The sequence below is a fragment of the Anomaloglossus baeobatrachus genome, chromosome 1, assembly GCF_048569485.1.
Source record: "Anomaloglossus baeobatrachus isolate aAnoBae1 chromosome 1, aAnoBae1.hap1, whole genome shotgun sequence".
NCBI classification, from domain to species: domain Eukaryota; kingdom Metazoa; phylum Chordata; class Amphibia; order Anura; family Aromobatidae; genus Anomaloglossus; species Anomaloglossus baeobatrachus.
This window is the reverse complement of record NC_134353.1, coordinates 284,120,948-284,148,244: the sequence shown is the minus strand read 5'-3', so window position 1 is coordinate 284,148,244 and position 27,297 is coordinate 284,120,948. Positions and strand designations below refer to the sequence as shown.

Below are 27,297 nucleotides of genomic sequence, written 5' to 3'. Positions count from 1 at the left end.
TCAACATAAAGTGCTAAGGATCTTTAAGATTTTGTGTATCTTGAGGTTTATTTTATGAGATTTTTCACCTCCCTCTTCTTACTGATAGTGCAGCAGAGAACAACATGATTGTGACAAACAGGATTGAGGATCCAGAGGGTTCTCATTGGCTTTGTCCTTGGACTAATCTGGTTTGTGGAAATGTCTGAATTGTGACAGAGGGACATAGTGAAAATGAAAAAAAAACAAAACATGATTGTAATGTAACAGAAACCTGTCAGAAGTGTAATTTGAACCCACGCCTCAAGTAGAGACTGCGACCTGAACGCAGCGCCTTGGACCGCTCGGCCATCCTGACAACCACAACTGTGGAAAATTCACACTTTTTAAAAACAAACACATTTTTTGTTTGGCCCCAAAAAAAGCCAAATTTTGTACTGAAAATTTATTAACGCCTTTGAGTTTGCCTTGCAATGCTGTAGCTTTAACTTTGTAGGTTGCTGAAATAGCTCAGTTGGGAGAGCGTTAGACTGAAGATCTAAAGGTCCCTGGTCCGATCCCGGGTTTCAGCACGCTGTTTTTAAGTATGAGTGATTTGAGATAAAGTTCTTTCTCCATATGCATTTAGCAAGATTTTCATTCTTTGTGAAGTGCAGATATACCTGAAAAAAACAGTTTTAAGTATCTCTTTTCAGAACAGTCACTAATGCGAGAAGAAAATGAAAGTAGTTATACTGAAAAATTAAGTTGAAGTCGAAGTAGTATGGAGGAAATCAGAAAAAAAATCTGAAAAATATCAACATAAAGTGCTAAGGATCTTTAAGATTTTGTGTATCTTGAGGTTTATTTTATGAGATTTTTCACCTCCCTCTTCTTACTGATAGTGCAGCAGAGAACAACATGATTGTGACAGACAGGATTGAGGATCCAGAGGGTTCTCATTGGCTTTGTCCTTGGACTAATCTGGTTTGTGGAAATGTCTGAATTGTGACAGAGGGACATAGTGAAAATGAAAAAAAAAAAAACATGATTGTAATGTAACAGAAACCTGTCAGAAGTGGGATTCGAACCCACGCCTCAAGTAGAGACTGCGACCTGAATGCAGCGCCTTGGACCGCTCGGCCATCCTGACAAGCACAACTGTGGAAAATTCACACTTTCTAAAAACAAACACATTTTTTGTTTGGCCCCAAAAAAAGGCAAATTTTGAACTGAAAATTTATTAACGCCTTTGAGTTTGCCTTGCAATTCTGTAGCTTTAACTTTGTAGGTTGCTGAAATAGCTCAGTTGGGAGAGCGTTAGACTGAAGATCTAAAGGTCCCTGGTCCGATCCCGTGTTTCAGCAGGCTGTTTTTAAGTATGAGTGATTTGAGATAAAGTTCTTTCTCCATATGCATTTAGCAAGATTTTCATTCTTTGTGAAGAGCAGATATACCTGAAAAAAACAGTTTTAAGTATCTCTTTTCAGAACAGTCACTAATGCGAGAAGAAAATGAAAGTAGTTATACTGAAAAATTAAGTTGAAGTCGAAGTAGTATGGAGGAAATCAGAAAAAAAATCTGAAAAATATCAACATAAAGTGCTAAGGATCTTTAAGATTTTGTGTATCTTGAGGTTTATTTTATGAGATTTTTCACCTCCCTCTTCTTACTGATAGTGCAGCAGAGAACAACATGATTGTGACAGACAGGATTGAGGATCCAGAGGGTTCTCATTGGCTTTGTCCTTGGACTAATCTGGTTTGTGGAAATGTCTGAATTGTGACAGAGGGACATAGTGAAAATGAAAAAAAAAAAAACATGATTGTAATGTAACAGAAACCTGTCAGAAGTGGGATTCGAACCCACGCCTCAAGTAGAGACTGCGACCTGAACGCAGCGCCTTGGACCGCTCGGCCATCCTGACAAGCACAACTGTGGAAAATTCACACTTTCTAAAAACAAACACATTTTTTGTTTGGCCAAAAAAAAATCCAAATTTTGAACTGAAAATGTATTAACGCCTTTGAGTTTGCCTTGCAATGCTGTAGCTTTAACTTTGTAGGTTGCTGCAATAGCTCAGTTGGGAAAGCGTTAGACTGAAGATCTAAAGGTCCCTGGTCCGATCCCGTGTTTCAGCACGCTGTTTTTAAGTATGAGTGGTTTGAGATAAAGTTCTTTCTCCATATGCATTAAGCAAGATTTTCATTCTTTGTGAAGTGCAGATATACCTGAAAAAAACAGTTTTAAGTATCTCTTTTCAGAACAGTCACTAATGCGAGAAGAAAATGAAAGTAGTTATACTGAAAAATTAAGTTGAAGTCGAAGTAGTATGGAGGAAATCGGAGAAAAAATCTGAGAAATATCAACATAAAGTGCTAAGGATCTTTAAGATTTTGTGTATCTTGAGGTTTATTTTATGAGATTTTCCACCTCCCTCTTCTTACTGATAGTGCAGCAGAGAACAACATGATTGTGACAGACAGGATTGAGGATCCAGAGGGTTCTCATTGGCTTTGTCCTTGGACTAATCTGGTTTGTGGAAATGTCTGAATTGTGACAGAGGGACATAGTGAAAATGAAAAAAAAACAAAACATGATTGTAATGTAACAGAAACCTGTCAGAAGTCGGATTCGAACCCACGCCTCAAGTAGAGACTGCGACCTGAACGCAGCGCCTTGGACCGCTCGGCCATCCTGACAAGCACAACTGTGGAAAATTCACACTTTCTAAAAACAAACACATTTTTTGTTTGGCCCCAAAAAAAGGCAAATTTTGAACTGAAAATTTATTAACGCCTTTGAGTTTGCCTTGCAATGCTGTAGCCTTAACTTTGTAGGTTGGTGAAATAGCTCAGTTGGGAGAGCGTTAGACTGAAGATCTAAAGGTCCCTCGTCCGATCCCGGGTTTCAGCAGGCTGTTTTTAAGTATGAGTGATTTGAGATAAAGTTCTTTCTCCATATGCATTTAGCAAGATTTTCATTCTTTGTGAATAGCAGATATACCTGAAAAAAACAGTTTTAAGTATCTCTTTTCAGAACAGTCACTAATGCGAGAAGAAAATGAAAGTAGTTATACTGAAAAATTAAGTTGAAGTCGAAGTAGTATGGAGGAAATCGGAGAAAAAATCTGAGAAATATCAACATAAAGTGCTAAGGATCTTTAAGATTTTGTGTATCTTGAGGTTTATTTTATGAGATTTTCCACCTCCCTCTTCTTACTGATAGTGCAGCAGAGAACAACATGATTGTGACAGACAGGATTGAGGATCCAGAGGGTTCTCATTGGCTTTGTCCTTGGACTAATCTGGTTTGTGGAAATGTCTGAATTGTGACAGAGGGACATAGTGAAAATGAAAAAAAAACAAAACATGATTGTAATGTAACAGAAACCTGTCAAAAGTGGGATTCGAACCCACGCCTCAAGTAGAGACTGCGACCTGACCGCAGCGCCTTGGACCGCTCGGCCATCCTGACAAGCACAACTGTGGAAAATTCACACTTTCTAAAAACAAACACATTTTTTGTTTGGCCCCAAAAAAAGGCAAATTTTGAACTGAAAATGTATTAACGCCTTTGAGTTTGCCTTGCAATGCTGTAGCTTTAACTTTGTAGGTTGCTGAAATAGCTCAGTTTGGAGAGCGTTAGACTGAAGATCTAAAGGTCCCTGGTCCGATCCTGGGTTTCCGCACGCTGTTTTTAAGTATGAGTGATTTGCGATAAAGTTCTTTCTCCATATGCATTTAGCAAGATTTTCATTCTTTGTGAAGTGCAGATATACCTGAAAAAAACAGTTTTAAGTATCTCTTTTCAGAACAGTCACTAATGCGAGAAGAAAATGAAAGTAGTTATACTGAAAAATTAAGTTGAAGTCGAAGTAGTATGGAGGAAATCAGAAACAAAATCTGAGAAATATCAACATAAAGTGCTAAAGATCTTTAAGATTTTGTGTATCTTGAGGTTTATTTTATGAGATTTTTCACCTCCCTCTTCTTACTGATAGTGCAGCAGAGAACAACATGATTGTGACAGACAGGATTGAGGATCTAGAGGGTTCGCATTGGCTTTGTCCTTGGACTAATCTGGTTTGTGGAAATGTCTGAATTGTGACAGAGGGACATAGTGAAAATGAAAAAAAAACAAAACATGATTGTAATGTAAAAGAAACCTGTCAGAAGTGGGATTCGAACCCACGCCTCAAGTAGAGACTGCGACCTGAACGCAGCACCTTGGACCGCTCAGCCATCCTGACAAGCACAACTGTGGAAAATTCACACTTTCTAAAAACAAACACTCTTTTTGTTTGGCCCCAAAAAAAGGCAAATTTTGAACTGAAAATTTATTAACGCCTTTGAGTTTGCCTTGCAATGCTGTAGCTTTAACTTTGTAGGTTGCTGAAATAGCTCAGTTGGGAGAGCGTTAGACTGAAGATCTAAAGGTCCCTGGTCCGATCCCGGCTTTCAGCACGCTGTTTTTAAGTATGAGTGATTTGAGATAAAGTTCTTTCTCCATATGCATTTAGCAAGATTTTCATTCTTTGTGAAGTGCAGATATACCTGAAAAAAACAGTTTTAAGTATCTCTTTTCAGAACAGTCACTAATGCGAGAAGAAAATGAAAGTAGTTATACTGAAAAATTAAGTTGAAGTCGAAGTAGTATGGAGGAAATCGGAGAAAAAATCTGAGAAATATCAACATAAAGTGCTAAGGATCTTTAAGATTTTGTGTATCTTGAGGTTTATTTTATGAGATTTTCCACCTCCCTCTTCTTACTGATAGTGCAGCAGAGAACAACATGATTGTGACAGACAGGATTGAGGATCCAGAGGGTTCTCATTGGCTTTGTCCTTGGACTAATCTGGTTTGTGGAAATGTCTGAATTGTGACAGAGGGACATAGTGAAAATGAAAAAAAAAAAAACATGATTGTAATGTAACAGAAACCTGTCAGAAGTGGAATTTGAACCCACGCCTCAAGTAGAGACTGCGACCTGAACGCAGCGCCTTGGACCGCTCGGCCATCCTGACAAGCACAACTGTGGAAAATTCACACTTTTTAAAAACAAACACATTTTTTGTTTGGCCCCAAAAAAAGCCAAATTTTGTACTGAAAATTTATTAACGCCTTTGAGTTTGCCTTGCAATGCTGTAGCTTTAACTTTGTAGGTTGCTGAAATAGCCCAGTTGGGAGAGCGTTAGACTGAAGATCTAAAGGTCCCTGGTCCGATCCCGTGTTTCAGCAGGATGTTTTTAAGTATGAGTGATTTGAGATAAAGTTCTTTCTCCATATGCATTTAGCAAGATTTTCATTCTTTGTGAAGAGCAGATATACCTGAAAAAAACAGTTTTAAGTATCTCTTTTCAGAACAGTCACTAATGCGAGAAGGAAATGAAAGTAGTTATACTGAAAAATTAAGTTGAAGTCGAAGTAGTATGGAGGAAATCAGAAAAAAAATCTGAAAAATATCAACATAAAGTGCTAAGGATCTTTAAGATTTTGTGTATCTTGAGGTTTATTTTATGAGATTTTTCACCTCCCTCTTCTTACTGATAGTGCAGCAGAGAACAACATGATTGTGACAGACAGGATTGAGGATCCAGAGGGTTCTCATTGGCTTTGTCCTTGGACTAATCTGGTTTGTGGAAATGTCTGAATTGTGACAGAGGGACATAGTGAAAATGAAAAAAAAAAAAACATGATTGCAATGTAACAGAAACCTGTCAGAAGTGGGATTCGAACCCACGCCTCAAGTAGAGACTGCGACCTGAACGCAGCGCCTTGGACCGCTCGGCCATCCTGACAAGCACAACTGTGGAAAATTCACACTTTCTAAAAACAAACACATTTTTTGTTTGGCCAAAAAAAAATCCAAATTTTGAACTGAAAATGTATTAACGCCTTTGAGTTTGCCTTGCAATGCTGTAGCTTTAACTTTGTAGGTTGCTGAAATAGCTCAGTTGGGAAAGCGTTAGACTGAAGATCTAAAGGTCCCTGGTCCGATCCCGGGTTTCAGCAGGCTGTTTTTAAGTATGAGTGATTTGAGATAAAGTTCTTTCTCCATATGCATTTAGCAAGATTTTCATTCTTTGTGAATAGCAGATATACCTGAAAAAAACAGTTTTAAGTATCTCTTTTCAGAACAGTCACTAATGCGAGAAGAAAATGAAAGTAGTTATACTGAAAAATTAAGTTGAAGTCGAAGTAGTATGGAGGAAATCGGAGAAAAAATCTGAGAAATATCAACATAAAGTGCTAAGGATCTTTAAGATTTTGTGTATCTTGAGGTTTATTTTATGAGATTTTCCACCTCCCTCTTCTTACTGATAGTGCAGCAGAGAACAACATGATTGTGACAGACAGCATTGAGGATCCAGAGGGTTCTCATTGGCTTTGTCCTTGGACTAATCTGGTTTGTGGAAATGTCTGAATTGTGACAGAGGGACATAGTGAAAATGAAAAAAAAACAAAACATGATTGTAATGTAACAGAAACCTGTCAAAAGTGGGATTCGAACCCACGCCTCAAGTAGAGACTGCGACCTGACCGCAGCGCCTTGGACCGCTCGGCCATCCTGACAAGCACAACTGTGGAAAATTCACACTTTCTAAAAACAAACACATTTTTTGTTTGGCCCCAAAGAAAGGCAAATTTTGAACTGAAAATGTATTAACGCCTTTGAGTTTGCCTTGCAATGCTGTAGCTTTAACTTTGTAGGTTGCTGAAATAGCTCAGTTTGGAGAGCGGTAGACTGAAGATCTAAAGGTCCCTGGTCCGATCCCGGGTTTCAGCACGCTGTTTTTAAGTATGAGTGATTTGCGATAAAGTTCTTTCTCCATATGCATTTAGCAAGATTTTCATTCTTTGTGAAGTGCAGATATACCTGAAAAAAACAGTTTTAAGTATCTCTTTTCAGAACAGTCACTAATGCGAGAAGAAAATGAAAGTAGTTATACTGAAAAATTAAGTTGAAGTCGAAGTAGTATGGAGGAAATCAGAAAAAAAATCTGAGAAATATCAACATAAAGTGCTAAGGATCTTTAAGATTTTGTGTATCTTGAGGTTTATTTTATGAGATTTTTCACCTCCCTCTTCTTACTGATAGTGCAGCAGAGAACAACATGATTGTGACAGACAGGATTGAGGATCCAGAGGGTTCTCATTGGCTTTGTCCTTGGACTAATCTGGTTTGTGGAAATGTCTGAATTGTGACAGAGGGACATAGTGAAAATGAAAAAAAAAAAAACATGATTGTAATGTAACAGAAACCTGTCAGAAGTGGGATTCGAACCCACGCCTCAAGTAGAGACTGCGACCTGAACGCAGCGCCTTGGACCGCTCGGCCATCCTGACAAGCACAACTGTGGAAAATTCACACTTTCTAAAAACAAACACATTTTTTGTTTGGCCCCAAAAAAATGCAAATTTTGAACTGAAAATGTATTAACGCCTTTGAGTTTGCCTTGCAATGCTGTAGCTTTAACTTTGTAGGTTGCTGAAATAGCTCAGTTGGGAAAGCGTTAGACTGAAGATCTAAAGGTCCCTGGTCCGATCTCGTGTTTCAGCACGCTGTTTTTAAGTATGAGTGGTTTGAGATAAAGTTCTTTCTCCATATGCATTTAGCAAGATTTTCATTCTTTGTGAAGTGCAGATATACCTGAAAAAAACAGTTTTAAGTATCTCTTTTCAGAACAGTCACTAATGCGAGAAGAAAATGAAAGTAGTTATACTGAAAAATTAAGTTGAAGTCGAAGTAGTATGGAGGAAATCGGAGAAAAAATCTGAGAAATATCAACATAAAGTGCTAAGGATCTTTAAGATTTTGTGTATCTTGAGGTTTATTTTATGAGATTTTCCACCTCCCTCTTCTTACTGATAGTGCAGCAGAGAACAACATGATTGTGACAGACAGGATTGAGGATCCAGAGGGTTCTCATTGGCTTTGTCCTTGGACTAATCTGGTTTGTGGAAATGTCTGAATTGTGACAGAGGGACATAGTGAAAATGAAAAAAAAAAAAACATGATTGTAATGTAACAGAAACCTGTCAGAAGTGGAATTTGAACCCACGCCTCAAGTAGAGACTGCGACCTGAACGCAGCGCCTTGGACCGCTCGGCCATCCTGACAAGCACAACTGTGGAAAATTCACACTTTTTAAAAACAAACACATTTTTTGTTTGGCCCCAAAAAAAGCCAAATTTTGTACTGAAAATTTATTAACGCCTTTGAGTTTGCCTTGCAATGCTGTAGCTTTAACTTTGTAGGTTGCTGAAATAGCTCAGTTGGGAGAGCGTTAGACTGAAGATCTAAAGGTCCCTGGTCCGATCCCAGGTTTCAGCACGCTGTTTTTAAGTATGAGTGATTTGAGATAAAGTTCTTTCTCCATATGCATTTAGCAAGATTTTCATTCTTTGTGAAGTGCAGATATACCTGAAAAAAACAGTTTTAAGTATCTCTTTTCAGAACAGTCATTAATGCGAGAAGAAAATGAAAGTAGTTATACTGAAAAATTAAGTTGAAGTCGAAGTAGTATGGAGGAAATCGGAGAAAAAATCTGAGAAATATCAACATAAAGTGCTAAGGATCTTTAAGATTTTGTGTATCTTGAGGTTTATTTTATGAGATTTTCCACCTCCCTCTTCTTACTGATAGTGCAGCAGAGAACAACATGATTGTGACAGACAGGATTGAGGATCCAGAGGGTTCTCATTGGCTTTGTCCTTGGACTAATCTGGTTTGTGGAAATGTCTGAATTGTGACAGAGGGACATAGTGAAAATGAAAAAAAAACAAAACATGATTGTAATGTAACAGAAACCTGTCAGAAGTGGGATTCGAACCCACGCCTCAAGTAGAGACTGCGACCTGAACGCAGCGCCTTGGACCGCTCGGCCATCCTGACAAGCACAACTGTGGAAAATTCACACTTTCTAAAAACAAACACATTTTTTGTTTGGCCCCAAAAAAAGCCAAATTTTGTACTGAAAATTTATTAACGCCTTTGAGTTTGCCTTGCAATGCTGTAGCTTTAACTTTGTAGGTTGCTGAAATAGCTCAGTTGGGAGAGCGTTAGACTGAAGATCTAAAGGTCCCTGGTCCGATCCCGGGTTTCAGCACGCTGTTTTTAAGTATGAGTGATTTGAGATAAAGTTCTTTCTCCATATGCATTTAGCAAGATTTTCATTCTTTGTGAAGTGCAGATATACCTGAAAAAAACAGTTTTAAGTATCTCTTTTCAGAACAGTCACTAATGCGAGAAGAAAATGAAAGTAGTTATACTGAAAAATTAAGTTGAAGTCGAAGTAGTATGGAGGAAATCAGAAAAAAAATCTGAAAAATATCAACATAAAGTGCTAAGGATCTTTAAGATTTTGTGTATCTTGAGGCTTATTTTATGAGATTTTTCACCTCCATCTTCTTACTGATAGTGCAGCAGAGAACAACATGATTGTGACAGACAGGATTGAGGATCCAGAGGGTTCTCATTGGCTTTGTCCTTGGACTAATCTGGTTTGTGGAAATGTCTGAATTGTGACAGAGGGACATAGTGAAAATGAAAAAAAAAAAAACATGATTGTAATGTAACAGAAACCTGTCAGAAGTGGGATTCGAACCCACGCCTCAAGTAGAGACTGCGACCTGAACGCAGCGCCTTGGACCGCTCGGCCATCCTGACAAGCACAACTGTGGAAAATTCACACTTTCTAAAAACAAACACATTTTTTGTTTGGCCCCAAAAAAATGCAAATTTTGAACTGAAAATGTATTAACGCCTTTGAGTTTGCCTTGCAATGCTGTAGCTTTAACTTTGTAGGTTGCTGAAATAGCTCAGTTGGGAAAGCGGTAGACTGAAGATCTAAAGGTCCCTGGTCTGATCCCGTGTTTCAGCACGCTGTTTTTAAGTATGAGTGGTTTGAGATAAAGTTCTTTCTCCATATGCATTTAGCAAGATTTTCATTCTTTGTGAAGTGCAGATATACCTGAAAAAAACAGTTTTAAGTATCTCTTTTCAGAACAGTCACTAATGCGAGAAGAAAATGAAAGTAGTTATACTGAAAAATTAAGTTGAAGTCGAAGTAGTATGGAGGAAATCGGAGAAAAAATCTGAGAAATATCAACATAAAGTGCTAAGGATCTTTAAGATTTTGTGTATCTTGAGGTTTATTTTATGAGATTTTCCACCTCCCTCTTCTTACTGATAGTGCAGCAGAGAACAACATGATTGTGACAGACAGGATTGAGGATCCAGAGGGTTCTCATTGGCTTTGTCCTTGGACTAATCTGGTTTGTGGAAATGTCTGAATTGTGACAGAGGGACATAGTGAAAATGAAAAAAAAAAAAACATGATTGTAATGTAACAGAAACCTGTCAGAAGTGGAATTTGAACCCACGCCTCAAGTAGAGACTGCGACCTGAACGCAGCGCCTTGGACCGCTCGGCCATCCTGACAAGCACAACTGTGGAAAATTCACACTTTTTAAAAACAAACACATTTTTTGTTTGGCCCCAAAAAAAGCCAAATTTTGTACTGAAAATTTATTAACGCCTTTGAGTTTGCCTTGCAATGCTGTAGCTTTAACTTTGTAGGTTGCTGAAATAGCTCAGTTGGGAGAGCGTTAGACTGAAGATCTAAAGGTCCCTGGTCCGATCCCGGGTTTCAGCACGCTGTTTTTAAGTATGAGTGATTTGAGATAAAGTTCTTTCTCCATATGCATTTAGCAAGATTTTCATTCTTTGTGAAGTGCAGATATACCTGAAAAAAACAGTTTTAAGTATCTCTTTTCAGAACAGTCACTAATGCGAGAAGAAAATGAAAGTAGTTATACTGAAAAATTAAGTTGAAGTCCAAGTAGTATGGAGGAAATCAGAAAAAAAATCTGAAAAATATCAACATAAAGTGCTAAGGATCTTTAAGATTTTGTGTATCTTGAGGTTTATTTTATGAGATTTTTCACCTCCCTCTTCTTACTGATAGTGCAGCAGAGAACAACATGATTGAGACAGACAAGATTGAGGATCCAGAGGGTTCTCATTGGCTTTGTCCTTGGACTAATCTGGTTTGTGGAAATGTCTGAATTGTGACAGAGGGACATAGTGAAAATGAAAAAAAAAAAAAACCATGACTGTAATGTAACAGAAACCTGTCAGAAGTGGGATTCAAACCCACGCCTCAAGTAGAGACTGTGACCTGAACGCAGCGCCTTGGACCGCTCGGCCATCCTGACAAGCACAACTGTGGAAAATTCACACTTTCTAAAAACAAACACATTTTTTGTTTGGCCCCAAAAAAAGGCAAATTTTGAACTGAAAATTTATTAACGCCTTTGAGTTTGCCTTGCAATGCTGTAGCTTTAACTTTGTAGGTTGCTGAAATAGCTCAGTTGGGAGAGCGTTAGACTGAAGATCTAAAGGTCCCTGGTCCGATCCCGGGTTTCAGCACGCTGTTTTTAAGTATGAGTGATTTGAGATAAAGTTCTTTCTCCATATGCATTTAGCAAGATTTTCATTCTTTGTGAAGTGCAGATATACCTGAAAAAAACAGTTTTAAGTATCTCTTTTCAGAACAGTCACTAATGCGAGAAGAAAATGAAAGTAGTTATACTGAAAAATTAAGTTGAAGTCGAAGTAGTATGGAGGAAATCAGAAAAAAAATCTGAGAAATATCAACATAAAGTGCTAAGGATCTTTAAGATTTTGTGTATCTTGAGGTTTATTTTATGAGATTTTTCACCTCCCTCTTCTTACTGATAGTGCAGCAGAGAACAACATGATTGTGACAGACAGGATTGAGGATCCAGAGGGTTCTCATTGGCTTTGTCCTTGGACTAATCTGGTTTGTGGAAATGTCTGAATTGTGACAGAGGGACATAGTGAAAATGAAAAAAAAAAAAACATGATTGTAATGTAACAGAAACCTGTCAGAAGTGAGATTCGAATCCACACCTCAAGTAGAGACTGCGACCTGAACGCAGCGCCTTGGACCGCTCGGCCATCCTGACAAGCACAACTGTGGAAAATTCACACTTTCTAAAAACAAACACATTTTTTGTTTGGCCCCAAAAAAATGCAAATTTTGAACTGAAAATGTATTAACGCCTTTGAGTTTGCCTTGCAATGCTGTAGCTTTAACTTTGTAGGTTGCTGAAATAGCTCAGTTGGGAGAGTGTTAGACTGAAGATCTAAAGGTCCCTGGTCCGATCCCGGGTTTCAGCACGCTGTTTTTAAGTATGAGTGATTTGAGATAAAGTTCTTTCTCCATATGCATTTAGCAAGATTTTCATTCTTTGTGAAGTGCAGATATACCTGAAAAAAACAGTTTTAAGTATCTCTTTTCAGAACAGTCACTAATGCGAGAAGAAAATGAAAGTAGTTATACTGAAAAATTAAGTTGAAGTCGAAGTAGTATGGAGGAAATCGGAGAAAAAATCTGAGAAATATCAACATAAAGTGCTAAGGATCTTTAAGATTTTGTGTATCTTGAGGTTTATTTTATGAGATTTTCCACCTCCCTCTTCTTACTGATAGTGCAGCAGAGAACAACATGATTGTGACAGACAGGATTGAGGATCCAGAGGGTTCTCATTGGCTTTGTCCTTGGACTAATCTGGTTTGTGGAAATGTCTGAATTGTGACAGAGGGACATAGTGAAAATGAAAAAAAAAAAAAAACATGACTGTAATGTAACAGAAACCTGTCAGAAGTGGGATTCAAACCCACGCCTCAAGTAGAGACTGTGACCTGAACGCAGCTCCTTGGACCGCTCGGCCATCCTGATAAACACAACTGTGGAAAATTCACACTTTTTAAAAACAAACACATTTTTTGTTTGGCCCCAAAAATGCAAATTTTGAACTGAAAATTTATTAACGCCTTTGAGTTTGCCTTGCAATGCTGTAGCTTTAACTTTGTAGGTAGTTGAAATAGCTCAGTTGGGAGAGCAATAGACTGAAGATCTAACGGTCCCTGGTCCGATCCCGGTTTTCAGCACGCTGTTTTTAAGCATGAGTGATTTGAGATAAAGTTCTTTCCCCATATGCATTTAGCAAGAATTTCATTCTTTGTGAAGTGCAGATATACCTGAAAAAACAGTTTTAAGTATCTCTTTTCAGAACAGTCACTAATGCGAGAAGAAAATGAAAGTAGTTATACTGAAAAATTAAGTTGAAGTCGAAGTAGTATGGAGGAAATTGGAAAAAAAATCTGAGAAATAACAACATAAAGTGCTAAGGATCTTTAAGATTTTGTGTATCTTGAGGCTTATTTTATGAGATTTTACACCTCCCTCTTCTTACTGATAGTGCAGCAGAGAACAACATGATTGTGACAGACAAGATTGAGGATCCAGAGGGTTCTCATTGGCTTTGTCCTTGGACTAATCTGGTTTGTGGAAATGTCTGAATTGTGACAGAGGGACATAGTGCAAATGAAAAAAAAAAACAAACATGACTGTAATGTAACAGAAACCTGTTAGAAGTGGGATTCAAACCCACGCCCCAAGTAGAGACTGCGACGTGAACGCAGCGCCTTGGACCGCTCGGTCATCCTGACAAGCACAACTGTGGAAAATTCACACTTTCTAAAAACAAATACATTTTTTGTTTGGCCCCAAAAATGCAAATTTTGAACTGAAAATTTATTAACGCCTTTGAGTTTGCCTTGCAATGCTGTAGCTTTAACTTTGTAGGTTGCTGAAATAGCTCAGTTGGGAGAGCGTTAGACTGAAGATCTAAAGGTCCCTGGTCCGATCCTGGGTTTCAGCACGCTGTTTTTAAGCATGAGTGATTTGAGATAAAGTTCTTTCTCCATATGCATTTAGCAAGATTTTCATTCTTTGTGAAGTGCAGATATACCTGAAAAAAACAGTTTTAAGTATCTCTTTTCAGAACAGTCACTAATGCGAGAAGAAAATGAAAGTAGTTATACTGAAAAATTAAGTTGAAGTCGAAGTAGTATGGAGGAAATCGGAAAACAAATCTGAGAAATATCAACATAAAGTGCTAAGGATCTTTAAGATTTTGTGTATCTTGAGGCTTATTTTATGAGATTTTTCACCTCCCTCTTCTTACTGATAGTACAGCAGAGAACAACATGATTGTGACAGACAAGATTGAGGATCCAGAGGGTTCTCATTGGCTTTGTCCTTGGACTAATCTGGTTTGTGGAAATGTCTGAATTGTGACAGAGGGACATAGAGAAAATGAAAAAAAAAAAAACATAATTGTAATGTAACAGAAACCTGTCAGAAGTGGGATTCGAACCCACGCCTAAAGTAGAGACTGCGACCTGAACGCAGCGCCTTGGACCGCTCGGCCATCCTGACAAGCACATTTGTGGAAAATTCACACTTTCTAAAAACAAACACATTTTTTGTTTGGCCCCAAAAAATGCAAATTTTGAACTGAAAATGTATTAACGCCTTTGAGTTTGCCTTGCAATGCTGTAGCTTTAACTTTGTAGGTTGCTGAAATAGCTCAGTTGGGAGAGCGTTAGACTGAAGATCTAAAGGTCCCTTGTCCGATCCTGCGTTTCAGCACGCTGTTTTTAAGTATGAGTGATTTGAGATAAAGTTCTTTCTCCATATGCATTTAGCAAGATTTTCATTCTTTGTGAAGTGCAGATATACCTGAAAAAAACAGTTTTAAGTATCTCTTTTCAGAACAGTCACTAATGCGAGAAGAAAATGAAAGTAGTTATACTGAAAAATTAAGTTGAAGTCGAAGTAGTATGGAGGAAATCGGAAAAAAAATCTGAGAAATATCAACATAAAGTGCTAAGGATCTTTAAGATTTTGTGTATCTTGAGGCTTATTTTATGAGATTTTTCACCTCCCTCTTCTTACTGATAGTACAGCAGAGAACAACATGATTGTGACAGACAAGATTGAGGATCCAGAGGGTTCTCATTGGCTTTGTCCTTGGACTAATCTGGTTTGTGGAAATGTCTGAATTGTGACAGAGGGACATAGTGAAAATGAAAAAAAAAACAAAAACATGACTGTAATTTAACAGAAACCTGTCAGAAGTGGGATTCGAACCCACGCCTCAAGTAGAGATTGTAACCTGAGCGCAGCGCCTTGGACCGCTCGGCCATCCTGACAAGCACAACTGTGGAAAATTCACACTTTCTAAAAACAAACACATTTTTTGTTTGGCCCCAAAAATGCAAATTTTGAACTGAAAATTTATTAACGCCTTTGAGTTTGCCTTGCAATGCTGTTAGCTTTAACATTGTAGGTTGCTGAAATAGCTCAGTTGGGAGAGCGTTAGACTGAAGAGCTAACGGTCCCTGGTCCGATCCCGGGTTTCAGCATGCTGTTTTTAAGTATGAGTGATTTGAGATAAAGTTCTTTCTCCATATGCATTTAGCAAGATTTTCATTCTTTGTGAAGTGCAGATATACCTGAAAAAAACAGTTTTAAGTATCTCTTTTCAGAACAGTCACTAATGCGAGAAGAAAATGAAAGCAGTTATACTGAAAAATTAAGTTGAAGTCGAAGTAGTATGGAGGAAATCGGAAAAAAAATCTGAGAAATATCAACATAAAGTGCTAAGGATCTTTAAGATTTTGTGTATCTTGAGGTTTATTTTATGAGATTTTTCACTTCCCTCTTCTTACTGCAGTGCAGCAGAGAACAACATGATTGTGACAGACAGGATTGAGGATCCAGAGGGTTCTCATTGGCTTTGTCCTTGGACTAATCTGGTTTGTGGAAATGTCTGAATTGTGACAGAGGGACATAGTGAAAATGAAAAAAAAAAAAAAAACATGATTGTAATGTAACAGAAACCTGTCAGAAGTGGAATTCGAACCCACGCTTCAAATAGAGACTGCAACCTGAACACAGCGCCGTGCACCGCTCGGCCATCCTTACAAGCACAACTGTGGAAAATTCACACTTTCTAAAAACAAACACATTTTTTGTTTGGCCCCAAAAAATGCAAATTTTGAACTGAAAATTTATTAACGCCTTTGAGTTTGCCTTGCAATGCTGTAGCTTTAACTTTGTAGGTTGCTGAAATAGCTCAGTTGGGTGAGCGTTAGACTGAAGATTTAAAGGTTCCTGGTCCGATCCCGGGTTTCAGCACGCTGTTTTTAAGTATGAGTGATTTGAGATAAAGTTCTTTCTCCATATGCATTTAGCAAGATTTTCATTCTTTGTGAAGTGCAGATATACCTGAAAAAAACAGTTTTAAGTATCTCTTTTCAGAACAGTCACTAATGCGAGAAGAAAATGAAAGTAGTTATATTGAAAAATTAAGTTGAAGTTGAAGTAGTATGGAGGAAATCGGAAAAAAAATCTGAGAAAGAAGGATTTTTGTGTACTCACCGTAAAATCTCTTTCACTGAGTCTTCATTGGGGGACACAGGACCATGGGTTATGCTGCTGTCACTAGGAGGCTGACACTAAGTAAACAGAAAAAGTTAGCTCCTCCCCAGCAGTATAACCCCTGAGCCGGAGGCGGGCTCAATCAGTTTAGTGCACAAGCAGTAGGAGGAGAACCAAACAATCCTGGACAAAACAAGGTAAGAAACTATGACGAACAGTCGTGTGACCAGTGACCTGGGAATATAGGCACTGGGGCAACAGGCATGTCATATATAACAAAAAACACAAGCAGGGTGGGTGCTGTGTCCCCCAATGAAGACTCAGAGAAAGAGATTTTTCGGTGAGTACACAAAAATCCTTCTTTCTCTATCGTTTCATTGGGGGACACAGGACCATGGGACGTCCAAAAGCAGTCCCTGGGTGGGAAGAAAACCATCACCGGAGATAGGAAGGAAGCCGCTTCCCCTTGCCGGGCTTGACCCAGACCTACAAGCGCCTACGTTGTTACAGGTGTGCCAATGCCACCCGCAAACCTTACGCCAAGACTGGCCTCTGCCGAAGCTTGGGTGTGAACCTGATAGAAAATAGTCAAGGTATGCCGACTAGAGCGGGTGGCGGACCAGGGGACCTGGTCGATCGACGACTGGAGTCCAATCGTTCAAGGGTGCCCCTTGCTCGGTAGACCGCGGCGGAAGTCCGTCCTTCATGCGATAGTCTTCACATATGGAGGAAAGGATCCATGTGATATTCTGGCCCTTGGCGCCGGCATACGCTTCTTGGGCAAGGGTGGAAGGATGGACTGACGGTCGGTGTAACCGAAAAATGGTGTCCTGCAGACACGAAAGACTGAGGGCTCGTACCAGCCCTGGAACGAACTATGCCCCTTTTAGGCTGAGAGAGGAGCCTAGAACCGAAAAACCGAAACCTAAAGTCCTCTGCTGGAAGGAACAGCGAGGTGTCTTGGACAGAAACGAAAGGTTCTGGCTGGAGCCCCCCCTTGTCCTGCTGGCGGAGCCGGAAACTGGGGAAAAAACAACAAGAGGGCTGTCCGCCCTGATGCCGTCTGTAACAACCAGAAGGCCACGATGAGCCCACCTATCAAAACAGGTGGGAGCAGGGAAAAAGGGGTACCTTGAGCGAACCCATCACTAGATTAAGGTCCCACATTTCTAGTGAACGATGAAATAAATCGAGGAAACTGGATACCCGGCCCTCTTCAATGTCTGCCATCATCTTGTCCACAGACCTGACCGAGCCAGCACCCGGGATCCACTGGTGAGGCCATGTAACTTGGGACTTCTGAGTCCTGGTAGAATAGAGAGGCCCCGACACGGAAGAATTATTCGGTCTGGAAGGAGCCACGGGGCATTTGCGAGGAGATGAGTAAATTATGTGAACTATGCTCGCCTGGGCCACTCCCGAGCTATCGCTTGCCTTGGTCCATCTTGACAACCCTCGAGATCATAGGAAGCCGCGGGAAGATGCACGAGAGCCTGAACAGGCTACACGACCGGTCTAGGGCATCGTCATCTAGTCCAGAGCAGGTGCATACTCGAAGCACCATTGACTGAGATTTGGATCGGAAGGCCAAAAAAGGTCCACGACCGGAGGTCTTCCTTCGCCAGAGAACTGGCTGTTGATTTCAGTGTTGGAGCCCTTTACCTACACGAGGTCTATCCTACCGCAGAAATCGGCCGTCCAAATGTCCACGCTAGGGATGTGCTGCCGAGATTCGCGAGTGAAGGGACCCGTCCCAGAGCAAGATCTTCTTGGCCTCTTCCCTTGCCATGACACTCTCTGCGTCTTCCTGGTGGATGATGCACATCACCGCTGTGGCATGGTCCGACTGGAACCTGGCTGGGTAACCACGACCTAGAGAAGAAATTGTAACTGGGCTAACCAGCTGGCTCTGAAGTCCGGAATGTTGAAGGAGAGACGACGCTCTAGGGGTGTCCCTCGGGACCGTGCCGAGGAATGGTGGGATAGCATACCCTAGCACGGGAGGTTGGTGACGGTTGATAATAAGCTCCAGAGGAGGAAAGAGAAGCTTCCCAGAGATGGTTGCGAAGACTGGTCCGCTAGGAGGAGATTGGCGGGTCACCCGCGAAGACGGAACCTTCCTGTCACCGTTCTTCAGTGTGTTCCGTTGGAGAGTCCGGGATGAAATCTGGTATGTGCACCGTCGCTATCACCGCCACAGGCTGTTGAGGACTCGCATAGCCAAAAAAACGAAGGGAAGAAACGGGAGCGGGAGGCAAAGAGCACGTGGGGCTCTGTGCCAGGAGGGAAACTACTCCTGCGTGAGGAGTAGCCACCCTTGAACGGCTCGAATACTGTGCCTGAGGGATGATGGACCGGACCGGGCCGGGTCTGGGAGGACTCCTTCCGGTAGCTCAGCTAGCCTAGTAGCGAGGAAGGGGAAGCTTCCTAGAGGGTGATGATGGTCTAAACCTCAAGGCGAGGGTCCTTGAAGGGAGACTCTGGATCTCCCGGTCGTTTCTGGGCGGAGAGAGCCTAGCAGCTCTGCAGAGTAGGATGCGTAGGGACAGTGATCCCTGCAAGCGTTCTTAGAAGGCTGGAACGGTCCGCAGCCACGCAAGGCGAAGATGGCTGTTGAGGGATAAAGGCTCCCTGACGGGTTGCGGCGTGGACGGGGCTGCGTGAGGGAACGATCCTGGTGCATCAGGGCCGATGCCGGGAAAGGGATATACCCTTCCCCTACGTAGCCTAGGGGAGAGAGTAGTCTACCCTGACGTAGCCTAGGGGATAAACTAGACTCGCCTATCTCCGAAGGGGCGTTCCCGAAAGTCGAAAAAAAAGTCAGCGACTTCCTAGATGTCGAATCTGCGTTCCTGATCCCGAGTCAGAGGTCTCGATGGTGGGCACACTGATGCTAGAGGTTCAGGTCGAGTAGCGGGCAGACATCAGGTTTGTGAAGAGAGGGTACTCACTGAAGAAGATACCCAGCCCTGGGTCGGCATAGGTGGGACGTGGACCGCTGCGTATGGTGTCCGCGAAGTCCTTGCGGAGCGGCACGATAGTGACGAGAAGCCCGGAGGGACCCAGGCGGGTCGCATAAAGGGTAGCGTGCCGCTTCCTTTCGGAGCCCCCTTCGAGAAGGGGTAAGACAAATAAATGGACTTACCACTGGGAAAAATCGCGTCCGGGGATTATCCATGATCACGCAGTCACCGTGCGAACTGGATGTCCACTGAAAACCGCAGTGGCCCCCACCTTGTTCTCTGCAAAGTGGCATGCCCCCTCTCTCCAGAGCCCTTTGGGGGAATGATAATGACAATAACACGACTTACCGCTGGTAAACGCCGTGTCTGGTTGCCGTCTGTGATCATCAGCGACTCCAGTTTAGTATGCCCCTTATCTCCGAAATCGCCTTGGAGAAGGGAAAAAAGACAATGACAAGACTTACTGCTGGTCAACTTCGTGTCTGGTAGTTGTCTGTGAGCCCGCGGTAACTCAGCGAGCTCTGGATGTCCCCTGAGCACATAGGGGTCTGCTTCAAATGTCTTAAGGGAGACCTGCGTGCACGGAGAGAAGAGGGCTGTCCGTAGCCTTACGGCTTGACTCACCATTTGTAGCAGGCTATTCGTCATGCGCCAAGACATCTAGGTCCTGCTCAGAATCCAGCAGAGGTGGAAGCCTGGGCCATCACCCGAGAGGTTGGAAGACTGCCGGAGGAAGGACAGTCTGGACCTGGGGGATAAGTGGAAACTGGGGGGGGCCACAAAGGACGAGACCTGGCGGGTCCGCTTCCAGCATAGGAAAAAAGGTCCCTGGTACGGGACTCACCTCCCCGAGGGGATTGCGCCAGTCCTATGGATGGTATGACCGAGCATCGGCCGGGGACGTGGCGCATGCGCACGAACCCGAGGGACGCAGCGAGGGGAGTTATGGCCTGAGACAGGGCGTTAACCGGCCGGCAGGGGTCAACAGCAATCTGACATCTTCTTGAAAATAATTCACAAAAGAGGGGACCGAGTCTTGGGCTTACCGGCCCAAAATAACTAAAAAGTCGAGCTGGAAACGCTATGTACTAAAAAACGTGATAGAAAACAAGTGCTCCCATAAGCAATGTAGGAGTCAATGTATGAAAAATCATGCACGTATTTTTAATAAAAAATCGACCCAATATAAAAAATATACACTAAAAATAAGAGTGTGTTCTGTTTTTCCCTGAAAAAAGTTGCTGCAGCCTCAGCAATCCGCAGACCGGGAGTCTGCCATAATCTTTTTTTTTTTTTTTTTTAAATAAAATGAACACTGAGGGAGCGGGAAAAAATATCCCCCACCCCCCTGGTGATGCCTGGGGCAGAGCGGAGGGCGGAGAAGGAGAGGCCGGCGGCCAATAGCGCTGCACAGGAGGCGGGCCTGGGACGCCGAGGACCAGGCCGAAGCTGGGGGCTAAATTTTGACGATGCCGCGCGGGCAGAGGCAGCGCCGGCGAACCCGGCCGCAAGGCGGCGTCGCAGCCGCGATTCGAATCCGCCCGACCTAGGAGTCTGCAGGGAGCTCCCCGGACGTAGCGGGGGTGGCCGGCGACTAGGCCCAGACCGGGGCCTAAATTTCTGCAGCCGCCCGAGGGGGAGAAGGTAGGAGAGGGTGTCCAACCTGATCCACGGCGCACTCCAGAGTGCAGGCTGAGACTCTGCACATGCTCCTGTGTGCTCCGCTCGCAGAAGGGATGGCTGCGGGCACCAGGAAGCCGGCTGAAGAAGGCAGGGAGGTGGACGCTGGTGGGGGGGGGAAGCCCCTAAATGTAGCAGCGCTGCGGGCCCCATCCTAGATCGAGACGCGCTGTGGTCCAGTCCCTATTTGCCGAGCCCCTTGCGCCCTTTGGGGTGATACCGCAGAGCGGATAGGGGGTGCCCAGGAAGATTCTGCCCCACACGAACACACCAGGCATTGGTACCGCGGGAATGGACGGGGGCGAGGGCCCGAAGACTCAAACCTCTGCGACCCTAGGGAGTGGTACCCACCGGGCTGCGAGAGCTGAGGAAGAGAAGTACGATACCTGCAGAAACAGAGAAGTACCACAGATGAGAGCGAAGAGCGTCGCCGAGAAAAAATGAAAAAATACGCAAAAAAATCAAGTGGCTGAAGGGGGCCCAGTCGGCCCACATCAGCCTCCTACGACACTAAGCAAAAAACTGATTGAGCCCGCCTCCGGCTCAGGGGTTATACTGCTGGGGAGGAGCTAACTTTTTCTGTTTACTTAGTGTCAGCCTCCTAGTGACAGCAGCATAACCCATGGTCCTGTGTCCCCCAATGAAACGATAGAGAAATATCAACATAAAGTGCTAAGGATCTTTAAGATTTTGTGTATCTTGAGGCTTATTTTATGAGATTTTTCACCTCCCTCTTCTTACTGATAGTGCAGCAGAGAACAACATGATTGTGACAGACATGATTGAGGATCCAGAGGGTTCTCATTGGCTTTGTCCTTGGACTAATCTGGTTTGTGGCAATGTCTGAATTGTGACAGAGGGACATAGTGAAAATGAAAAAAAAAAAAAACATGATTGTAATGTAACAGAAACATGTCAGAAGTGGAATTCAAACCCACGCCTCAAATAGAGACTGCGACCTGAACACAGCACCTTGGACCGATCGGCCATCCTGACAAGCACAACTGTGGAAAATTCACACTTTCTAAAAACAAACACATTTTTTGTTTGGCCCCAAAAAATGCAAATTTTGAACTGAAAATTTATTAATGCCTTTGAGTTTGCCTTGCAATGCTGTAGATTTAACTTTGTAGGTTGCTGAAATAGCTCAGTTGGGAGAGCGTTAGACTGAAGATCTAAAGGTCCCTGTTCCGATCCCGGGTTTCAGGCCGCTGTTTTTAAGTATGAGTGATTTGAGATAAAGTTCTTTCTCCATATGCATTTAGCAAGATTTTCATTCTTTGTGAAGTGCTGATATACCTGAAAAAACAGTTTTAAGTATCTCTTTTCAGAACAGTCATTAATGAGAGAAGAAAATGAAAGTAGTTATACTGAAAAATTAAGTTGAAATCGAAGTAGCATTGAAGAAATCGGAAAAAAATCTGAGAAATATCAACATAAAGTGCTAAGGATCTTTAAGATTTTGTGTATCTTGAGGTTTATTTTATGAGATTTTTCACCTCCCTCTTCTTACTGATAGTGCAGCAGAGAACAAGATGATTTTGACAGACAGGATTGAGGATCCAGAGGGTTCTCATCGGCTTTGTCCTTAAACTAATCTGGTTTGTGGAAATGTCTGAATTGTGACAGAGGAACATAGTGAAAATGAAAAAAAAACAAAAAAACATGATTGTAATGTAACAGAAATCTGTCAGAAGTGGGATTCGAACCTACGCTTCAAGTAGAGACTGCGACCTGAACGCAGCGCCTTGGACCGCTCAGCCATCCTGACAAGCTCAACTGTGGAAAATTCACACTTTCTAAAAACAAACACATTTTTTGTTTGGCCTCAAAAAATGCAAATTTTGAACTGAAAATTTATTATCGCCATTGAGTTTGCCTTGCAATGCTGTAGCTTTAACTTTGTAGGTTGCTGAAATAGCTCAGTTGGGAGAGCGTTAGACTGAAAATCTAAAGGTCCCTGGTCCGATCCCGGGTTTCAGCATGCTGTTTTTAAGCATGAGTGATTTGAGATAAAGTTCTTTCTCCATATGCATTTAGCAAGATTTTCATTCTTTGTGAAGTGCAGATATACCTGAAAAAAACAGTTTTAAGTATCTCTTTTCAGAACAGTCACTAATGCGAGAAGAAAATGAAAGTAGTTATACTGAAAAATTAAGTTGAAGTCGAAGTAGTATGGAGGAAATCGGAAAAAAATACTGAGAAATATCAACATAAAGTGCTAAGGATCTTTAAGATTTTGTGTATCTTGAGGTTTATTTTATGAGATTTTTCACCTCCCTCTTCTTACTGATAGTGCAGCAGAGAACAACATGATTGTGACAGACAGGATTGAGGATCCAGAGGGTTCTCATTGGCTTTGTCCTTGGACTAATCTGGCTTGTGGAATTGTCTGAATTGTGACAGAGGGACATAGTGAAAATGAAAAAAAAAAAAAAAAAAAATTGTAATGTAACAGAAACCTGTCAGAAGTGGGATTCGAACCCACGCCTCAAATAGAGACTGCAACCTGAACGCAGTGCCTTGGACTGCTCTGCCATCCTGACAAGCATAACTGTGGAAAATTCACACTTTCTAAAAACAAACAAATTTTTTGTTTGGCCCCAAAAAATGCAAATTTTGAGCTGAAAATTTATTAACGCCTTTGAGTTTGCCTTGCAATGCTGTAGCTTTAACTTTGTAGGTTGCTGAAATAGCTCAGTTGGGAGAGCGTTAGACTGAAGATCTAAAGGTCCCTGGTCCGATCCCGGGTTTCAACATGCTGTTTTTAAGCATGAATGATTTGAGATAAAGTTCTTTCTCTATGTGCATTTAGCAAGATTTTCATTCTTTGTGAAGTGCTGATATACCTGAAAAAAACAGTTTTAAGTATCTCTTTTCAGAACAGTCACTAATGCGAGAAGAAAATGAAAGTAGTTATACTGAAAAATTAAGTTGAAGTCGAAGTAGCATGGAGGAAATCGGAAAAAAATCTGAGAAATATCAACATAAAGTGCTAAGGATCTTTAAGATTTTGTGTATCTTGAGTAGAGATGAGCGAACCGGTCCCGGTTCGGCTCGAGGTCGGTTCGCCGAACGGGGGTCCCGTTCGATTTCGGTTCGTCGAACGTTCGACGAACCAAACTCGAACCTATAGGCAATAATGGTAGGCAATCACAAACACATAAAAATGCATTATAAATGTACACAAACAGTTAATAAACATTGCCATAACACTTACCGGTCCCAGCGATCCCTTCTGCACTCTGTCTCCTGCCGCTATTCCATCCGATGATCGCTGAATCCTCCCGGTGACCGGCACGGCCAGCAGTGATGCAGGACCTATCGTGACGTCAAAATAGCCATGTGACCAGTCACGTGGCTATTATCTCATTGGCTATATACTGGTCACATGACTATGACGCGTCATGTAGGACCTGCGAGTGCATCTCTCCGGTACACGGTGCACATATGTGTATCGCCGTGTACCGGCGACATGCTCTAGCACACGGTCGACTCCCCATTCCGTTAGGGACCGGCTGACACAGCCGGTCATTAACGGAGATCACCGTTGCCATAGCAACGCAGTTAGCGGTGACGTCACCGCTAACTGCAGCTCCGAGAGCACCGTTGCTATGGTAACGCGTCTGTCAGCGTTACCGCTGTTACCGCTGACAGCCAGCACTGATCACTCACGGAGTGAAGGCTGCACGCTGCTTCCTGATTGTAGTGAGGATTGTAGTGAGGATGAGGTTCCCCAGCCCCAAGTGATGGGCTGGTGAACCTCATCCTCACTACAATCGTCACTACTACTACACTATTGAGGATTGTAGTGAGGATGAGGTTCCCCAGCCCCAAGTGATGGGCTGGTGAACCTCATCCTCACTGCAATCGTCACTACTACTACACTAGAACGAAAGAAGACAGAAGAGCAGGATCGTGGAGGGCTGACTGGGGGTAATAAAGATGGAGTCTCTAATGTGTCTGTGTATTTATTTCTATTAAAGTATTTTTTCTCTGTGTGGTGTCTTTTTTTTAACCCTTTAATGGAAATTCTTAATGGCCGGGTCAAACGTGCCTAACATTAAGAATCTCTGGCTTAATACTGGCTAGTAAAACAAAGCCAGTATTAACTCATGATTACCCAACAGGCCACCCGGCTCCAGGGCTGTTGGAAGAGTTGGATACAGCGCCAGATGATGGCGCTTCTATGAGAGCGCCATTTTCTGGGACGGCTGCGGACTGAAATCCGCAGCAGAGGCGCCCAGAAACCTCGGGCTAACCTGTGCTGCGGATTCCAATCCCCAGCTGCCTAGTTGTACCCGGCTGGACACAAAAATGGGGCGAAGCCCACGTCATTTGTTTTTTAATTATTTCATGAAATAAGTGAAATAATTAAAAAAAAACGGGCTTCCCTATATTTTTGGTTCCCAGCCGGGTACAAATAGGCAACTGGGGGTTGGAGGCAGCCCGTGGCTGCCTGCTGTACCTTGCTAGCATACAAAAATATGGCAAAGCCCACGTCATTTTTTTGGTGGGCAAAAAACTTCTTCATACAGTCCTGGATGGAGTATGCTGAGCCTTGTAGTTCTGCAGCTGCTGTCTGCTCTTCTCCATACAGACAGACAGCAGCTGCAGAACTACAAGGCTCAGCATACTCCATCCAGGACTGTATGCAGAAGTTTTTTGCCCCCTGAAAAAATTATGTGGGCTTCGCCATATTTTTGTATGCTAGCCAGGTACAGCAGGCAGGTACGGCTGCCCCCAACCCCCAGTTGCCTATTTGTACCCGGCTGGGAACCAAAAATAAAGGGAAGCCCTTTTTTTATTTCATGAATTTCATGAAATAATTAGAAAACAAATTACGTAGGCTTCGCCCCATTTTTGTGTCCAGCCAGGTACAACTAGGCAGCTGGGGATTGGAATCCGCAGCACAGGTTGGCCTGAGCTTTCTGGGCCCCACTGCTGCGAATTGCAGTCTGCAGCCGCCTCAGAAAATGGCACTTTCATAGAAGCGCCATCTTCTGGCGCTGTATCCAACTCTTCCAGCACCTGCCTGCTATACCTGGCTAGCATACAAAAATATGGCGAAGCTCACGTACTTTTTTTGTAGTTTTTTGGCAAAAAAAATAAAAAATGCTTCCCTGGATTTTCCATTGCCAGTGAAGGTAACACCAAGCAGTGGGGGTTAGCAGCCAGTAGCTGCTTGGATTACCCTTAGCTAGCAATACAAAAAATGCAGCGGGAGCCCATATATATTTTTTTTAATTATTTATTTAAATAACTAAAAACAAAATGGGCTTCCCTGTATTTTGATTGCTGGACATCACAGTGCTGTAAAAATAAATCTTTAAAAAAATGACGTAGCGCTCCGCGGTATTTTTGATTCTCAGCAGATAAAGCAGACAGCTATGGGTTGCCACCCCCATCTGCCTGCCGTTACCTTGGTTGGCAATCAAAATACAGGGAAGCCCATTAATTTTTTCTATTTAAAAAATAGTTAAAAAAAAAATGACGTTGGGTCCCCCCATTTTTGATAGCCAGCTAGGGTAAAGCAGACGGCTGTAGCCTGAAAACCACAGCTGGCAGCTTTACCGTGGTTGGGGATCCAATGTGGAGGTCCCCTCAGGCTCTTTTTTATAATTATTTTATAAATATTAATAATTACACAATAAAAGTAGGGTCCCCCCCAAATTGGATCACCAGCCAAGGTAAAGCGGACAGCTGTGGTCTGGTATTCTCAGGGTGGGAAGGTCCATAGTTATTGGGCCTTCACAGCCTAAAAATAGCAGGCCGCAGGCACCCCAGACGTGGCGCATCCACTAGATGCGCCAATCCTGGCGCTTCACCCCAGCTCATCCCGTGCCCTGGTGCAGTGGCAAACGGGGTAATAAATCGGGTTGATACTAGCTGTAAAGTCACCTGAGATCAAGCCCAGCAGTTTGTGATGTCATGGCGTCTATTAGATACCCAACATCATAAACTGTCAGTACTAACAAAAAAAAAAAATCGACAAAAGAAATTTATTTGAAAAAACAGTCCCCAAAACATTTCCTCTTTCACCAATTTATTGTAAGAAAAAAAATAAAGGAGTCCCACGACGACTCTGGACCGTCTAGAATATGGGGGGAGACACTCAGGGAACGTATCCCCCATTTTCTAGGAGTGCGGACCCTTCATGTGAGGAGTGTGGGTGCAATGAATCTGCACTCACTCTCCCCGGGTCCACAGCAGCAAAGTCCATGTCGTAATGGTTGCTACCAAAGCTGCAATGCCCTATCATGAGGTAAGGGCATGCCTAATCAGGAGAACTACTGTAGAGGAAGCTCTGCTCACTGGTATATAGGTGCTCAGAGGTAATAATAGATAAAATTAGTGAGTAACCTCGGCACT

The 27,297-nt window shown here is 42.4% G+C and overlaps 12 non-coding genes across 12 annotated transcripts; 6 read left to right on the top strand and 6 right to left on the bottom strand.

The window, feature by feature from the left end:
- Positions 1–478: 478 nt before the first annotated feature.
- Positions 479–551, top strand: TRNAF-GAA (transfer RNA phenylalanine (anticodon GAA)). Its single transcript has one exon. It is a non-coding gene; the product is annotated as a tRNA-Phe (tRNA).
- A 1,251-nt stretch (positions 552–1,802) lies between these two features.
- Positions 1,803–1,885, bottom strand: TRNAL-CAG (transfer RNA leucine (anticodon CAG)). The gene has a single exon. It is a non-coding gene; the product is annotated as a tRNA-Leu (tRNA).
- Positions 1,886–5,675: 3,790 nt separating this feature from the next.
- On the bottom strand, positions 5,676–5,758 carry TRNAL-CAG (transfer RNA leucine (anticodon CAG)). The gene has a single exon. It is a non-coding gene; the product is annotated as a tRNA-Leu (tRNA).
- Positions 5,759–7,224: 1,466 nt separating this feature from the next.
- On the bottom strand, positions 7,225–7,307 carry TRNAL-CAG (transfer RNA leucine (anticodon CAG)). Its single transcript has one exon. It is a non-coding gene; the product is annotated as a tRNA-Leu (tRNA).
- A 915-nt stretch (positions 7,308–8,222) lies between these two features.
- TRNAF-GAA (transfer RNA phenylalanine (anticodon GAA)) lies at positions 8,223–8,295 on the top strand. The gene has a single exon. It is a non-coding gene; the product is annotated as a tRNA-Phe (tRNA).
- Positions 8,296–8,773: 478 nt separating this feature from the next.
- On the bottom strand, positions 8,774–8,856 carry TRNAL-CAG (transfer RNA leucine (anticodon CAG)). The gene has a single exon. It is a non-coding gene; the product is annotated as a tRNA-Leu (tRNA).
- Positions 8,857–8,997: 141 nt separating this feature from the next.
- TRNAF-GAA (transfer RNA phenylalanine (anticodon GAA)) lies at positions 8,998–9,070 on the top strand. Its single transcript has one exon. It is a non-coding gene; the product is annotated as a tRNA-Phe (tRNA).
- A 477-nt stretch (positions 9,071–9,547) lies between these two features.
- On the bottom strand, positions 9,548–9,630 carry TRNAL-CAG (transfer RNA leucine (anticodon CAG)). Its single transcript has one exon. It is a non-coding gene; the product is annotated as a tRNA-Leu (tRNA).
- Positions 9,631–10,545: 915 nt separating this feature from the next.
- On the top strand, positions 10,546–10,618 carry TRNAF-GAA (transfer RNA phenylalanine (anticodon GAA)). The gene has a single exon. It is a non-coding gene; the product is annotated as a tRNA-Phe (tRNA).
- A 703-nt stretch (positions 10,619–11,321) lies between these two features.
- On the top strand, positions 11,322–11,394 carry TRNAF-GAA (transfer RNA phenylalanine (anticodon GAA)). The gene has a single exon. It is a non-coding gene; the product is annotated as a tRNA-Phe (tRNA).
- A 3,574-nt stretch (positions 11,395–14,968) lies between these two features.
- Positions 14,969–15,051, bottom strand: TRNAC-ACA (transfer RNA cysteine (anticodon ACA)). The gene is given in 2 exon segments: positions 14,969–15,002; positions 15,008–15,051. It is a non-coding gene; the product is annotated as a tRNA-Cys (tRNA).
- A 7,785-nt stretch (positions 15,052–22,836) lies between these two features.
- Positions 22,837–22,909, top strand: TRNAF-GAA (transfer RNA phenylalanine (anticodon GAA)). The gene has a single exon. It is a non-coding gene; the product is annotated as a tRNA-Phe (tRNA).
- The last annotated feature ends 4,388 nt before the right edge of the window (positions 22,910–27,297 follow it).